The sequence below is a fragment of the Schistocerca nitens genome, chromosome 4 (assembly GCF_023898315.1).
Source record: "Schistocerca nitens isolate TAMUIC-IGC-003100 chromosome 4, iqSchNite1.1, whole genome shotgun sequence".
Classification (NCBI taxonomy): Eukaryota; Metazoa; Arthropoda; class Insecta; order Orthoptera; family Acrididae; genus Schistocerca; species Schistocerca nitens.
In genome coordinates this window covers 753,351,038-753,368,566 of record NC_064617.1, presented here as the reverse complement: position 1 = coordinate 753,368,566, position 17,529 = coordinate 753,351,038, and the positions used below count along the sequence as shown (strand labels likewise).

The window sequence follows — 17,529 nt, the reverse complement described above, 5'->3', positions numbered from 1 at the left end:
ATGGACTGAAGTCTGGGTGCCTGGGAGGCCAAGCATGATGGCAAGGGTGGTTCAGCACATAATCATCACCAAACAATGTGTGGGGTGCAGCACCTTCCTGCACAGATGTTTATCAGCCAGGCTATGGATGATGCGATTCTGTAATATACTGGTGTACCTTGCACCCATCACAGTGACAGTTTGAAAAGCAGCACCCCACATTTCCTTGAAGAAAAAGGCCTGCTCATGATTGATGCGGTAAATCCATACCACACCTTGACTTTTTTGTCATGCAATGCGGTTTCCATAACAGTTCCAAGATTTTCAGTAGCCCAAATTCTGCATTTGTGGATGTTCTTACCCAGTGCCACTGATGTGTTGCTGTCCAGCACCATCTGTTGACTGGTTTTTGCACTCATTTTTGGTTTCAATAAAACCCCTTGTCACTTCAGGCATGTGTGTCAAGTTTTACCTCTCTACCAACATTACTCTGTGAATTAGAGCATTTTCAAGTGTTAACAGACTTTTGGGTCAGCCTGCATGAGAATGGTAAGGACCTGCACAATAAATGATAGTGGGCACCTTAGAACACCTAAAAGTCTGCATTCTTGCTGGCGTACATAGAGTCTTAGCTAGAAAAAAAACAACAACTCAGAACACATGTAGTTAATTTTCACAACCTCCCCATGCTTCTGATACTGTATCTCAGAAAAAAAAGAGTTCATTTTCACCAACATCATTAATGTTTACAGTCACTTGCAATCTGTACACAATGTAAAAGGCAGGTAAGTTAGATATACATATGGGAAATCCTTCTCACAATGTTAAAACAAAATTAACTAAGAAAAAACCTCTGGATAGAAACAAAATATCTCAATTCAAAATCAAAATTTTAACACCATCATCAATCTTACTGCAATATCATTAGAAATAAATTCAACACAGTAAATGTAAGTTCATAAGGTGAGTTTCCTTATACTGCAGACAATCCTTGAAACTAAGTGCAGTGAAATGGTTAGATGCATCACTCAGTATAAGCATCATGACCAGAATAATTATTCAGATGTACTGAAAAATTGTTATTTATCCTGGAACTCACTATCCAAGCATCCTTATTTTATCTGTATTTTTTAATGCTTGTGCATTTTGTAATACGTCACTAACTTCACTTAACACCTGACTAACATTGGCTGCCTTCTGAGGGAGGGGGAGGGGGGTAACAGCAGAAAATAGGCATATCTCAAGATTAATTATCATATTTACCATTACAGCCCTCCCTCCCTTCACATTAATACTCCCAGCACACCTCATATTCACATAATACTCCACTTACAAAAAGGGTACTTGAAGCCAATTATAATCTCTCCTAAAACCCATAAGCAATAGTGCCTTTATCTTCACATTAGTCATCACCATAAGTTTACTTTACTCTTACTTTCAACGTGCTGGGTTAGTGTGCAGTGGATCTATTCATTTATAACCGCTTGGAAACATTGTCAGTATAAACGGTGTTGTTGAGTTTAAAAAGTGAGATTATGTAATCTGCCAGTTGTATTTACACAGTTTTATTGATCACAGAATCCCTACAGGATGAGGCTGTGTCTAATATTTTAAATGTTTCCATCATCCATGGAATGGCCAGTGTATACAAAGTGTTCAGTCACTGCAGTATTGTGAGACGTAGGGGATGGATGTGCTCTTGGTATGTGACACAGTTTCCTTGTATAGCATCAAACAATGGAAAATCGAGGCTGGAATTACAAATTATGAAAAAGATAGGTTGCTACTCACCATACAGAGATGTTGAGTCACAGACAGGCATAAAAGGAAGACAGCTATACATTTAAGATTCCTGCTGAAAGGTCTTCTTCTAAAGTAGAAAACCATGCCATTACATAAAATTTTACAGGCACATTTGTATTTGATATGTCTTAAATAGAAACATACGCTAAAAAAGACCAAGTTTAAAGGTTTGTTTTTCATATTTATTTTAATTCTTTCATAGATTACAAATTATGCAATACAATGGCAAAAGTATAATTATTCTTCAAAATGCAGCAATTTTGCACATAAATGGCTTTTCTATGGAAAAATTGAAATGCTTTACAGAACTTGTATTCAGCCAGATGACCCACAAAATATTCTGTGCACAGCAGTGAAATTTATAATCATGCTTGTGAGAAACATTCAGGTGCTGCAATTTAAGCTGTGTTCTTAGGACCACACCTAACCACAGCATAGGAAAAAAGCAGCAAAATATTTTTCAAGTACAATATTGTATGTGAAAGTATAACACTTCAACCTTAAAGCTGGAAACAGGTTGTGAAATAAAACTATTTTGTTATAGCAATTATGGTATAAAGCAACAGAGCACCCTCTGAGAGGAATTTTGTTATGTTGACCATGTTGTTCCTAACGGAGGTGGCTTATCGGAAATGAAAGTCAGAATTACGTAAATATTTGAACAGTGACAAACAAAATTTTGCCTATCTGCACTGTTTAATGGATAATGAAAACGGTCGCCAGCCTAACTAGGCAAGAGAATGATTAACATTCTCGTTCAAGAAAATAGTTATTAGTAACTTTAATGGATAAACACACCCTATACTTTGTCACACGCGAGTGCAGTGAACTCTGACACATACATATGTTTACGGTAAGATTGAAACTAAGAGTTAGAGCAGCACAAACTATTTGCAAAATTATAACAGGTACAGAAAAACACTATCACTTTCAGGGCTTATACAAACTGAATGGTCTTTATAACGTTATTATTACTATTCACTGCAGAATCATTAATTAGATATAGGTTAAGTCTCTCTCAGTTAAATACTTTACTAATAAAAATGAAAGTTAATTTGAATCCACTGAAAGGTTGCTTCTCACTATCATTTGAAGAAAGAAATTGATTTTTATAATTAATGGTCTTTCCGTTATTTGTTACTCAGCATTAACACAATAGACAAACTGTGGATCCAGTTATATGATTAATATGCACCTCCAATACACAAGAGAGACAAACATTTAGCAATCATGAACATATAATTTCCTACTATTGCAGTTTTCCACTTTTACTACAGCGAAACACAATGTTGACAAAATTGCAAGAAACTGACTCTCCTTTCTGAATTTACTACAGATATCAAGATGATCATTTGCAAAGCAAAACTTTATAAGCCTCAGTCTTAAGAACTTTTAATTTTGCAGTTGGCAACAGCACTTTAATAAGCAGTTTTAATAGGAAAATTGTTTTCAGCAAACAACATTTACTTTAACTCACTCCTCACTCTCTTGCCACATTAACTTTAACTTTCTTTTTACTAAGTTCAAGAGGCATTAATTAGCATAACATTGGTCATAAATGTTCTTTCAGTAGGGACACTCAGTAATTACTTTAGTTCAAACGGAGAGGAACCTGAGAGGTGTTATGATGAGGAGAAAAATCAAGGTTGGTATATAAATTCAGATATAAATTACCTTATATTTGAACACACTAACACATCCATTAAGCTGATCCTTCACTGTACATCATTGTAGCATTCCGATGCAATGATTGCGCAATGTGGTGGCAACTGCATGTTGGTAGGTGGAATTGCAGGTAGAATTGCTGGACTCTGTCAGTTCTTGGTGGCGACGACAGATACAAATTCCACAATAGTTCCAGCTATTTATCCATCCATCCGAGGCATTGGAAAGTAGCAGAAGAAACCTCTCTCGCAACCAGCACAATATACATCTTTTACATGGCAGTGCACAGTTTGATAGCTCGTCCCCGACTCGTAGCTCGTCCCCGACTGACTCTTGTTCCACCTTTTCTACCTAGGCCAACCACAATTTGCGCGCACTACACAGTTCTGTTCCCGAGGGGAACCACTACACCATTTACATACACAATAACTAAGAACCCTAAGTGAGGATCAGCTGTTTACATAACAGTAACCAAATACATTAAATAAAACAGAACATTTGCACATATTGACATTTCTACAAAAAAAGTATTCACACAGAATTACAATCATATACAGTAAGTTTTGTTCCCTCCAAATGGGACAAAGCATTTAAATGACAGATACACTACTTTGCACTGAACCAAACCATGACATCAAAGTTCTTACAAAGAAAGGAGTATACAATTTTGTGTTATCTATTCAATCAAACACATTTACAGAAGCACAGCAATGTAACATTAAATGAAACAAAAGCAAAATAAATCAGTACAGCATTCGAGCTATGATGTTACAAAAGCTTAGCTTTTCTTTTAGCTATGTTTTATATACATTAATTTAAACTATTAAATTTTCCTATTTGTGTGTTCATGCTACTTAACAATGATGTTGCTATTCGCTGACTACATCATGTGTCCTATGCCCTGAATATCTGTTATCATCTCGTGATTGGCTGACAAAAGCCAATGATTGGCTGACAAAAGCACATTGCAATCTCGATTTCAGTGTTTCAGAAGCCATCATGCTATATTTGGTGGAATTCTTGCGGCTGTAGTTGGTTGAATTCCTGTTTATACTTTCGTAACTAGAAAATATGCAGTATAAATCTTGCTGCCCATAGAGATCTTTCCAAAAGATCTTGTTTTTTGCTGTGTTTCATTTCCTAAAGTGCAGGAGAGTTCCATAATGGTGTATAAAACCCTCACAATTCAAAGGATTGATTACGTTTTACAGCTCCGAGAGAAAGTATATCATCAATTAACAAGGAAAAAATGTACTTTCACCAGGGGTATAGTATGATTCCACCCAGGAAAAGGTGCATTTTTAACTGAGAAATTCGTGAAAAACCCAAGAATTTTTTTGTCTTGTCTGTGTATGCACCCTGAATAATGAAATAAACCTTTCATAGTATCTCTCTGTTGGCACATACAAGTGTTATCCTACAGTAATGGCCCACTTCAAAGCATTAAAAAGCACAGTTGCACCAGATCCCCATCGATCACTTATTTGATTAGTAATTATCTCATAGATATCAGCTTCATCATGGGAGTGGACTGCTAGCTTGGAATCTAGGTTATTTTCTTGCTGGGATCATGAATTTTTCCTCTGCTTAGCTTGCTGTTTATTTTATATGAGTGCTGGTTCTGCAAGGTTTGCAGGAGAGCTTCTGTTCAGTTTGGAAGGTAGGAGGCGAGGTACTGGCAGAAGTAAAGCTGTGAGGATGGGGCGTGAGTCATGCTTGGGTAGCTCAGTTGGTAGAGCACTTGCCTGCGAAAGGCAAAGGTCCTGAGTTCGAGTCTCGGTCCGGCACACAGTTTTAATCTGCCAGGAAGTTTAATATCAGCGCACACTCCACTGCAGAGTGAAAATCTCATTCTGGAATGTGTTCTGAGTTTGACAGAGCACTGAATGACCTAAGGTTGAACAAGTCACCAGGATTTGATGATATACATTCACAGTTACTGTAATCTGTGGGAAGTGTAGGAACTAGGGAGCTATTTAAGCTGGTGTCAAAAATCTGTGAACTGAGTGACTTACCATCATATTTCTAAAGAAAGTAGAATGAAACATTGAAGGCACTCTGGATGATCAGTTTAGTTTCAGGAAGGAAGTACAAACTAGATAAGGAATTCTGATGTTGGGCTTAGTTATGAACTGCAGATTTGAGAATGCTTCCTAGCATATATGGACCTTCAAACTGACTTCAACAATGAGGGCAGTGTAAGGTGTCAATCCTATGAAGATTGGGATAGAGTAAAAAGACAGACAAATAGTCTACAACATCTACAAAACCCAATTAGGAATAACAAAAGTGGAGGATCAAGAAACATAAGTTCACATTAAGAAGGGTGTAATGCAGGGTTGCACAACTGTTGTTCAACTTGAGCCATATAAGGAATAAAGTACGAGAAAGAAAATGTTGAAGAAGAATAAACACTTTGGGCAAACAGACAATGTGTGTTGTTACAGTAGGTCAAAGATGTTAATACTATGTACCATGTGTCACATTTCCCATGTCATATTTACATATAATTTAGATTTAGGTACTTTTATTTTTATTGTGTGTCTTGTAATGCCTTGTTTCTGATTTTTGTCTATACATGTAATACAAAATTTTAGATCCATTGGCATACTGGTGCAGTGAATACAGGTGGCAATTGCTGTGATGGTGATAGGTACATGAATTGTTATTATACAAAAGGCAGTTGCAGTCTTCTAATTGTAGATGACATAAACATAATAATATATGAAATATAAATGTATAACACCAATTAAAGATGGATGAAAACCAGAAGCACACCTTGGAATTAATAAATCTGCATGAATTGCAGTGTGTACATAGCTAGGAAGATTTTGATTTCCTCTTGAGACAGCATAATTACTTTCTAATTCTAGTTTATATTTTACTGGTTTCACAGGTTAGGTACTGACAACACGCAGAAATCACTGTTTCTTATGCAAGTTACCACTTCAGTTGGATGCTGTTCTTGGGACTTATCTGGCTTGGACGTTCATCTCATGCCATTATTTAACATTGAATTTGTATGTCCTATCTGTATTAATATGTATTATAAGGACTGATTTATCATAAAGAACCTCATCAAAACATACCTTCATGATGAATGATGTTTTTAATGATAGTTTAACTTGCTTCATTATTTAAAGTTTTATTGCAGTAAATCTTATGATACTGATTTCCATAGCTTACAGTGTACAGTGTTCAATGAACAAAACATTTGTAAAAAAAAAAGTAACACTTGTTACTGGTTACCTTCTCTCCAGTGTATTATTACATTTAGTACAATGTGTAATAAAATTAATGACTATACTTCCACATGAAATAGACCAGTCTTTTAAAGCAGTTTTGATGTAAAGATATTGTCAAGTTGTGATCCAAACTAATTGCACTATTCATTATTATGACTTGTCAGTGTACATAATGTCCGTTGTGTGTGCGTTCACAGTGTGCATAAAACATGTATAAAATTAGTATTAAAATGCACTGAAATAAAAATTATAATTTGAAAGTGTAATTTTTTTGCACTATATTAAGAACATAATCTGCTAAAGAGAATTACATCCCATGCCAGTTTTCAATACTTTGCAATGCAAGTTATAACATAATATAGAAATCTAGACAACTAATCTACTGTTGAAAAGCACATATCACTTTAAAAGAAGTGTTTAAATAATCAAACAATGGAAAATCCAGGATGGAATGTAACAAGTGAGAGTGGTTTCAGTTGCCTAAGACAGCAGTAGTGTGTGTGAATTGCATTTGCGTGAGTGTGTGTGCATGTGCCTATGTGTGTCTATTGTTGGCAGAGGCCTTTCTGGATGAAATCTATAATTGTGAGAGTCTTTTTGTTGTGCCTATCTGTGACTCAGGATCTCCACTAAAAAGTGTATAAATAATTTACTCTTACAATATTCACAACTGAATCTGCACACTCTCTACAATTTTTTTCTGCCAAAAAATTGAATCATCAACGTGGCATACTACCAGCAACATATATTCTAAAGGTATAACATCAATATTATGAAACATATTAAGGAGACATTAAGTTGCAGACAGGTACAACGAGTGCTATACATTTAAGCTTTTGGCCAAAAGGCTTTTTTTGTGAAATAGGAAACATACACACACACATTCACACAAGCACAACTCTCTCTCTCTCTCTCTCTCTCTCTCTCTCTCTCTCTCTCTCTCACACACACACACACACACACACACACGTGACCACTGTGACATGACTGTGGTCTGCAGCTGCATTTGATAGATGCAGCAATCTGGCATGGGTGGTGGGGTTAAGGAGGTGGCATGATGGCGGGAGGGGGATAGACGAGTGTAGCAGCAAAGTAGGGGTGGGGGAAGTTATACTGCTGCCTGTGAGTGCATGCTGGGATATGATGGGGACAGTGTATGGCTGCTTGGTACAGTTGGCAGGTTTGGAGGAGGAGAGGAAGTAGGCAGAAACAGAGAGAAGTAAAGAAGGGAAAAGACTAATGGACGCATTGGCAGAACAAAAGGCTGTGTAGTGCTGGAGTGCAAACAGTGATGGGGATAGGTAGGTAGAGGACAGGGACTAGTGAAGATTGAGGTCAAGGGTTATGGGAATGTAGGATCTATTGCTGAGAGAGTTCCCACTTGCCCAAATTTGAATAGCTGGTGTTGATAGTAAGCCCAGATGGCACAGAACTTAAAGCAGTCATTGTGTTGGGCAGCATTTTTAGCAACTGGGTGGTTCTGCTGTTTCTTAGTCACAGTTTGTACGTGGCCATTCATGTGAACAGACAGCTTGCTAGTTGTCATGTCCACGTAGAAAGCAGCACAATGGTTGCAGTTTGTTTGTAGATCACATGGCTGCTTTCACGGTAGCCCTGCCTCTGCTGGGGTAAGTGGTGCCTGTAGCCAAACTAGAGTAGGTGGTAAGTGGAATGGTGTATGGAGCTGGTCTGTCTTGCATCTTGGTCTGTTGAAGGGATATGAGCCACGAGGTAAGGGGTTGGGAACTGGGTTTGTTACTCCATCCTGTATCTTCCATTATTCTACAGGAATTTTAGGTGAACCAATCTTCAGTTGAAGCCTAACTCCCCAGTTATATCACATACATACCAGTCTAACCAATGTGCTTATTTCATCAAGATCATGTCCTTGAACTGAAGTAACAGATTAACCATATAATGTCATATGACAGTGTCTTACAATCAGTTCAAACTATAAAAATCTTCTGTCATCAAAAACAGTTGCTTCTCTGGTGATAGCCAGTCTCTAGCACAACCCCCATTCCCTCTCCACTCTGAACAACTTAACAAATTGGCTCACTGCTGCAAGAGACATTCTGAAAGGTAATGAATATGTTTCTAATAATCTTACATAAACTTCATGAAACCATTCCAGTATTGTAAAATGCAAGAACAACTGAAATGTTAATTGCTAAATATGATGTTAGTGGATAAAAGTTGCAAACAACTTCACTGTTTTCAATAGTGGCTAAAATGTGTTGTGCATTTTGGACACATTCTTAGAGCAGTGCCCTCTCAGCTCAGTCAGAGACCCACTGTGCTGTTGCTGAAATGATGTTTCTGTCTGTGTGATTTTGGGCATATTATTTCAAAGTGTTCTTGGGTGGGTGGCATCAGATCTGAACTCAGTGTACCACAACATCAGGTTGACAACAGAGATGCTGTCTGTTGCTGAGACTGAGCCAGCAGGACTCATTTCACCTGTTTTGGGGAAACTTGATCTGTGCTGTGCCAAGAGGAGGCAAACACAAAATGATATGGGCCTATTAATAGTCAGCAGTATAAAAGTATGGCGAATGATGGTACCCCTAAGGGAAATGGCAGCAAGGGATAGGGAAGGACACCAAGTACACTCAGTGTGTATGCTTGGGGGCCTCATTCAATATGTTGAAGACGCTATTCCAAGAGCCTGGAACCATCTGTAAATTGTGGTGCACTTTGGAACAAATGATGCCTGTCATGTGGGCTCCGATGTCATACTTGGGTCATTCCAGCAGCTGTCAGAGAAGGTTGAGAAGACTAGCTTTGCGCATGGAGTTTAAATGAAGCTCACAATTTGCAGGATTGTCTCCAGAACTGATCATGGCCCACTGGTTCTGAGTTGAGTGGAAGGATTGAACCAGAAACTTCAAAGGTTCTGTGACAAGCTAGGCTCCAACTTCCTGGACCTGTGCCATGGTATGCTCCTAAATGGGTCAGGTGTGCACTACACATCAGAGGCTGCTACCCAGGTAACTGATTGTATGAGGGGTGCAAGCAAGAGTTTTTTTTTTTTTTTTTTTTTTTTTTTCTTTCATTAGGTGACTCTCCGTCCAATTCAGATACGATAGCTGTAGGAAACACAGAAGTATTAGTGTAAGATCAAAAGAAATGCCTCCCACAGGTAAGAGTATTAAAATCCTTAAGGTAAACTTCTAAAGCATTTGCAACAAAGTGCCACAGTTTGAAGTGCTCCTGAAAAGCAGTGAAGCTCACATAATGCTAGGTACAGAAAGCTGGTTGAAATGTGAAATTGATATCAGTAAGGTTTTTGGGGAAAATTTAAGTGTATATCAAAAGGAAAGGCAAATGGAAAATGGATGTGGGTTATATGTTGCAGCAGACAAGAATCTCAAATCCACCAAGATAGAAATTTCACCTGCATGTGAGATCGTTCAAGCAAGATTTAGCATCGGAGGTGGGCATCAAATGATAATTGGATCCTTCTATGGCCCACAAGACTCGTCTTCTGATCTAACGAAAAACTTTAGAGAAAACCTCAGTTAACTTGTATGTAAGCATCCCAGTCACACTGCAGTCATCATTGGAAACTTTAATCATCCAACAATTGATTGGAAAAATTACAGTTTTGTTAGTGGTGGGTGTGATAATACATCCTGTGAAACTTAACTAAATGCCTTCTCTGAAAACAATCTAGAAGAGGCAGTTAGGAACCTCATTCACAATGGAAATACGAGTATATTGGGTCCAGTGGCAATAATCTGATCTCTTTGAGGATATTCACATCGAAAGTGGTATTAGTGACCATGACACGGCTGTGGTGACTATGATTAGCAAAGTGCAAAGGACAAATAAAACAATCAGAAAGATGCATATGTTTAGTAAACTAGATAAAAAATCAATAGTGTCATATCTCCAAGAGGAACTTGAAACTTTCCACACTGGCAGGAGCATATAGAGTAATTATGACTCAAGTTTAAAAGAATGAATTAGGTAGATATATACTCAGTAAGACAGTTCATAATGGGAGAGATCCTCCATGATATATAGTCAGTGTAAAGAAACTTCTAAAGAAACAGGGTTTACTGCATGACATGTGTAAAACAAGGCTATAGATAGAGAGATGCTGAATGAAACCCATTTGACTGTCAAGAGAGCAATACACGAAGCCTTCAATGACTACTGTAGCAGAATACTGTCCAATGATCCTTCACAAAACCTAAAGAAATTTTGGTTGTATGTAAAGACTGTTAGTAGCACTAAAGTTAGTGTCCAGTTCCTAGTGAATGAGACAGGAACTGAAATTGAGGGTGGCAAAGCAAAATCTGAAATGCCCAACTCTGTTTTCAAACATACCTTTACAGGGGAAACTCCAAGAGAAATGCCCCAATTTAATCTTTGTACTACTGAAAAAAATAAATGAAATAAGCATTAGTGTCAGTGGTGTCGAGAAACAGCTGACTTCTTTAAGACTGAACAAAGCTCCAGGGCCCAATGGAAAACAAAAAACCAGGCCCAGTTCTTAGAAAGCAGCACAGGTCACACCTGGCTACAAGAACGGTAGTAGAAGTGATCCACAAAACTACCATCCAACATTCTTGCACTGATTTGTTGCAGAATCTTAGAACATATTCTGAGCTCAAACACAATGAGGCATTACAAATACAGACATAATGTCTGATGGAATATCACAATCACTGGTTATACAACGTCGCTTATAATCCATCTTGATTGCAAGAATGTTTACACACATGACCGGTTTTGGTTCCTCTAGAACCATCTTCAGATCTGCAATTTTGATTACAGGACTAACCCATCCACACACAGCAACCTTCACATGCTGCATCACATGTGACCACACTGGAGTAGTTAGTGGTAGGGGCAGGTCTTGCACCTAGGTCCGTTACAGGGATATGGGTCATGAGGCAAGGGGTAGAGTAGGGATGGACAAGGATATTGCGAAGGTTCTTTGGGTGGCAGAATACTACTTCGGGAAGAGTAGGGAGGATAGTGGGTAGCATATTCTCCATTTCAGGGCGCAGTGAGACGTAATTGAAATCCTGACAGAATGTGATGCAGTTGCTCCAGTCCTGGGTGGTACTGAGTCACAAGGGGAATGCGCCTTCATGAGCAGAACTGAGTGTATATGGGAGGTGACTGTGTAACATTACCCTGTTTACTGGCACTAATATGCCTCTAGTAGCTGCATCTCCATCGAATCTAGCTGAAAAGTAATTGGCAAAATTAGGCTATTTCAAATGATAATGTCCACACCATGTTCACAGTCCAAAACACTTTAATTGCACTTTGATATTAAATAACCAACAGTTTATGGCCAGATCGAGCCTCATTTACTATTATTTATGCACACGTAATGGTTAAGCCACATATGACACTCAATGTCTTATAATAATAATGACTATTTGAGTGCCATAACCTAACATAAATAAAGATTCATAATAATTCAGGTGTGCCAAGTGGATCACTAATACATTTACTAATTACACAGTCCTTCCAAGTATGCAGTAATATCAAAATGAAAACAAAGTGCACTGTAATCTGGAAATAACACAGTTCTTGAGATTAACTGCAAATGTACAGCCAGCCACCCTGAACAGACACTGAATTACAGGAAGATCTTCTGGATGCAAATTTTAGATAAAACTCAGCACATTTGCACAGATTTTAATTTGTACTAATTTGTCTGCAGTACATTGTATGATAATCTTGGATACAGATCTTGCTCTCATTATACACTTTTGCGAAATGACTAAAATGGCTCTCAGAAGCCTCCCTTTTATAAGATTACAATAATTAAGACTACTTTCAGCTATTGTTGTTTGCTGTCTTTTTACAAATTACAGTTAAAGATTTCTGCTTCTGAGCAAATGCATAGCAAGGAAAGAGTCTCCTAAAGGCAGATTTTAGATAAAACAAAATTTGCTATTAAAATCTGCTGTCTTACTTGTCAAAACACGTTATTCTATTTCAGTAACAATGTTTTAACTATAAAATGGTAATTACTCTGATACTAAATGAGTGCAATAATTGATAACATATTTCCAGCATCAGCTGTATAACAATAATTATTTATCTGTGTTTTTCCTCAACTCTATCCAGAAGTTAGTAACTGGCTATAAGTTTATGTGTGAACAATGATAACAAAGTTTTATATTACCAGTATTTTGCAATTAGCACAGATTTTAGGTAAACTAATTACACCAATGGCTTCTAATGAACTAAATGAATGTACTGGATGATGAAATGAAGTTGGCTAAGCTCTGAGTTAATATTCAAGATTTCTGGTACTGTGCATTCATCATATGAGTGATAATATCAAAGACATTTGCAAAACAAAATAAATAAAAATTTCAGAGGGAAGAAAATAGAGCAAGGGGAAAGAATCCACCTGCTGTATTAAAACTGGAGAGGCAAGGCACAGGTTTGAAGGATAATTTCAGTCTGTGAAAGCCTCTGTGAGACCCTTGGTATATTTGGAGAGGGACAGTATATCACTATCACTACAGATGTGATGATCATGGGTGGTTTGGCTGTGTGGAACGGACTTCTTGGTATGAAAATAGTGGCAGCTGTCGAAGTGGAGATATTGCTGGTGGCTGGCACACTGGATATGGATGGATGAGATAATGTAGCCACCCTCGAGGTGAAGGTTAACACTGAGAAAGGTACACTGTTGGGTTGAGGAGGGCCAGGTGAAACAAATGGAAGAGAAGGTTTCACGATTCTGGAACAATGTCAACATGATGACCTTGCCCTCAGTCCAGATCACAAAGATGCCCTGAGTGTATCTGAGCCTGGTGAGGAGTTTGGAATTTGGGGTGGTTAGGGAGGATTCCTCTACAGTCTAAGATGGCTCACAAATAGGTTGGCATATGACAGGGCCATGGGTGCCCATTGGTGTACCACGGAGCAAGATCTAGGAGGAGGATTCCCCTAGAGTCTAGATGGATCACAAATAGGTTGGCATAGAATAGGAACATGGGTGCCCACTGCTGCACCATGGATCAGTTTTTACATGATGTCTTCAAAGGTGAAGCAATTGTGGGTGAGGATGTAGTTGGTCTTGGTGACCAGAAAGGAGGTTGTAGATTTGGAGACAACCAAGCACTGTAAAAGATAGTGTACAGTAGCAGCAAGGCCATGGGCACCGGGGATGCTAGTGTAGAGGGACATGGCAGCAATAGTGCTGAGCATGGCACTGTGTGGTAAAGGAACAGGAACTGTGGAGAATCAGCATAGGAAATAGTTGGTGTCGTTTATATAGAAGGTTAGGTTATGGGTAATAGGCTGAAGGCGTTGGTCCATAAGAGTAGAAATTCTCTCAGTGGAGGCATAGTAACCAGCCACAATGTAACATCCTGGGTGGTCGGGTTTATGGACTTTAGGAAGTATGTAGAAGGTAGCAGTGTGGGCAGTGGTAGGGGTGAGATGCAAGACAGACTCAGGCTCTGGATTTGAGGAGGGGACTGGAGATCCTGTTGGATTCCTGAAATGGAGTCACTGTGGCAGGGTTTGTAGGTGAACGAATCTGACAGCTGGTGGAATCCCTTCATCAGATTGTCCCAGCAGTTCAAAACCTCAGTGCTGGAGCCTCTGTCAGCAGGTAGGATTATAAGGTCAGGATCAGTTTTTAGTTGGTGAATTGTGGTTCTTTCTGCAGATGTGAGATTAGTTTTCATGTTGAGTGATTTTGACAATGATGGTGAGGCTAGGTTTGAGGTCAAGAAATTCTGGAATGTTCAGAGGGAGTGATCTGGAGGCATAGGGGTTTGATCATGATTGGATGGAGGAGTGAGATGAGTCATACAGGCTTAATATTGGTTTTGCATTGAGGCCTTCGGAAAGAACTGACATTTCTGTGCAACTAAGGCTAAGGAAAGGTTCATGACCATGTTTCAGGTCTATTTAAGTTCCCGCTTCTGTACAATGGTGGGACAGAGTTTCTGAGGGTGTGGTAAATGTAGTAGGTCTGTGAGGCAGGTGTTGTCGGATACAAAGGGATTTGAGGGAGGTTCAGAGACTCTTGTAGAGGTGCTAGATAGTGGTAATGCAAGGTGGGAAGAGGAGATGAACAGGATGGAAAGTTTTTTTAAGCAGTGGTATACAAGCTGTTGTAGTTCCTTAAGGGCATGAGTTCCAATGTGAGAGATGGAATGCAGGTATTTGGGAATGCAGAGCAGGAGAATTCAGCAGATGGAAATGAGGCATTGCAATGAAATTTTGGCCTGATTTACTTGATTTTGCAGGACTAAGTTGGTGAGGGCTATGGACTGGCAGAATTTGAACCAATAGAGGTCAGCGCAGAATGAGGGGTTACAGCTAGAGGTGATAATTAGATGGTCAGGCCGTTTTTGGGGATTCCGTGAGCTAGGCAACAACAGTGGAACAGTAAAAGAAACAAATGCGGACAAACTTAGTAAAATGGAAGCATACACACAAAGAACACGCAAAAAGAAGAAAAATGCTGCATAAGAAAACAAAACGTAAGGAAAACGAAAAAGGAGCATCAAGGATGCGACAGGAAATTGTCACTGGTTGGCCACTTACATAAAATATGGGTGAGCCAGACACCCTGTGAACAAATTAAGACCCTCTCCCTAAAGTCTTGGTAAAAACATTGGACAAGTCACAGAACTGTCAAACTTTAACCACATTCATTTGAGTATTTCCTAAAAGAGATGGCAGATCCTCCGGCAAGTCAGCCGCGGCCCACTGGTCAGAAAATAAAACACAATCCAATAACGCCACAAGCACCACACATTGGAAGGTCCTCTCGCCAGAGCAGGAAGCCATGCGTCATAGGACTGTGAGCTATCCTTAGTCAAGTGAGGAGAACCTCGTCCCATCTATGGGGCTGGAAGAAAGTAGTGGGACCATGTGCTGGCTACGGATAAAGAAACTTTTCTGTGTTGGCACAGATGGAGGGAGCAAGGATACTACCACTCCCCACATTCTTACCTTCTACATGCTTTCTGAAGTCCATAAGTCCAACCACCCAGGATGCCCCATTGTGTCCAGTTATCACTGATAGACTCTCTACTCTCATGGTCCAACTGCTTCAGCCTATTACCCATAACCTAGCCTCCTACATCAAGGACACCAACCATTTCCTTTCAGACTCTCCACAGTTTCTGTTCCTTTACCACACTGTGCCCAGCTCATCATTACTGATACCACCTCCCTTTATACGAGTGTCCCTGATGCCCATGGCTTTGCCGCTATTGAACACTACCATTCTCAATGCGCAACTGCCTCCAAACCTACAACCTCCTCCCTGGTCACCATGACCTACAATATCTTCACCTACAATTATTTCTCCTTTGAGGACATCACATACAAACAAATCCTTGGTACAGCAATGGGCACCCAAATAGTCCTATGCTATGCCATCCTACTCATGGGCTGTCTAAAAGAATCCTTCCTAGCCTCCCAGAATGAAAAACCGCTCACCTGGTTCAGATTCATTGATGACATTGTGATATGGAATGAATGGAGGGACATCCTATCGACCTCCTCTCCCATTTTCTTTACCTGAACTTCCTCAACACAACAAGTCATCTTTCTCAATGTTGATTTGCACCTCAGAATGGCTACAGCAGTACCTCTGCCCTTATTCAACCTACCAAACAGCAGCAATATCTCCACTTCGACAACTGGCACCCTTTTCATACCAAGAAGTCCATTCCATACAGCCTAACCACCCATGATCATCACATCTGTAGTGATGAACAGTTCCTGTCCAAGGGTCTTACTAAGGTTTCACAGATAGATCTTACCCTGCCAACCTTGTACAGAAACAGATCTCCTGTGTCTTGTCTCTTTGGTCACCTCCCACATTCCTACCATTTGGTCACAAAGGTTCTCTGTCAGAGTTTCGAGTACCTTTCATCATGCCCTGAAACGAAGAATATCCCACCCACTATCCTTCCTGCTCCTCCCACAGCGGTATTCTACCACTTATCGAACCTATGCAATATCTTTGTCCATTCCTACTCCACCCTTGCTCCCAACTGCATATCTCTTGGTTCATGCCCCTGTAATAGACCTAGATGCAAGATCTATCTGATACAGCCTACCACCGCCAACTACTCCAGTCTGGCCACAGGCATCACTTATCCCATCAAAGGCAGGGTTACCTGTGAAAGCAGCTGTGCATTCTATAAACTAAGCTGCCACCACTGTTCTGCTTTCAACATTAGCATGACAACTAACAACTTGTCTGCCTGCATGAACAGCCACTAACAAACTGTGGTCATGAGACAGCTGGACCACCCAGCTGCTGAACAAGCTGCCCAACACAATGACGACTTCACTTCAATGACTGCTTTGCAGACTGTGCCATCTGGTTCCTTACCATCAACACTGGCTTTTCTAACTGTGCAGGTTCCCTCTCCATGCAATGTATTCTATGTTCCTGTAACCCCCTTTTTCCCCAACCTTCGCTACTCCCTGTCCTCCATTTACTTAGACCCTCCCCTGCTTCTACTCCAGCACTACACAGTCTTCCATTCTGTCAATGCACCCACTAGTCTTCTTCCCTCTTTACTTCTCTCCTTTCCTCTCCCCCCCCCCCCCTCTCTCCCCCCCCACAACCTTCAGACTACACCCAACACCCGTAGCCTGTCGCCACCATGTCCCTGCATGCTCCCACAAGCAGCAGTATACCTCCCCCATCCCTAGTCTGCTGCTACATCCCTCCTCCCCACACCATGCTATCTCCTTGACCTGGCTGCCCATGCCTGTCTGCTGCTCCCATCAAATGCCATTGCAGTCCACTGTCTGGCTACAGTAGCCAGAGACAATTGTCATGTGTGTGTGAGTTGTGCTTGTATGAATG

General features: G+C 39.9%; 1 protein-coding gene across 1 annotated transcript in view; it reads left to right on the top strand.

Moving 5' to 3' along the window:
* The window catches only part of LOC126253035 (uncharacterized), a 449,954-nt gene extending 443,067 nt beyond the window's left edge, over positions 1 to 6,887 (top strand). Inside the window, exon 13 of the mRNA XM_049954103.1 lies at positions 6,344 to 6,887. The gene's annotated coding sequence lies outside the window, so the exon portion shown is untranslated. The remainder of the gene's footprint in view (positions 1 to 6,343) is intronic.
* Positions 6,888 to 17,529: the final 10,642 nt, after the last annotated feature.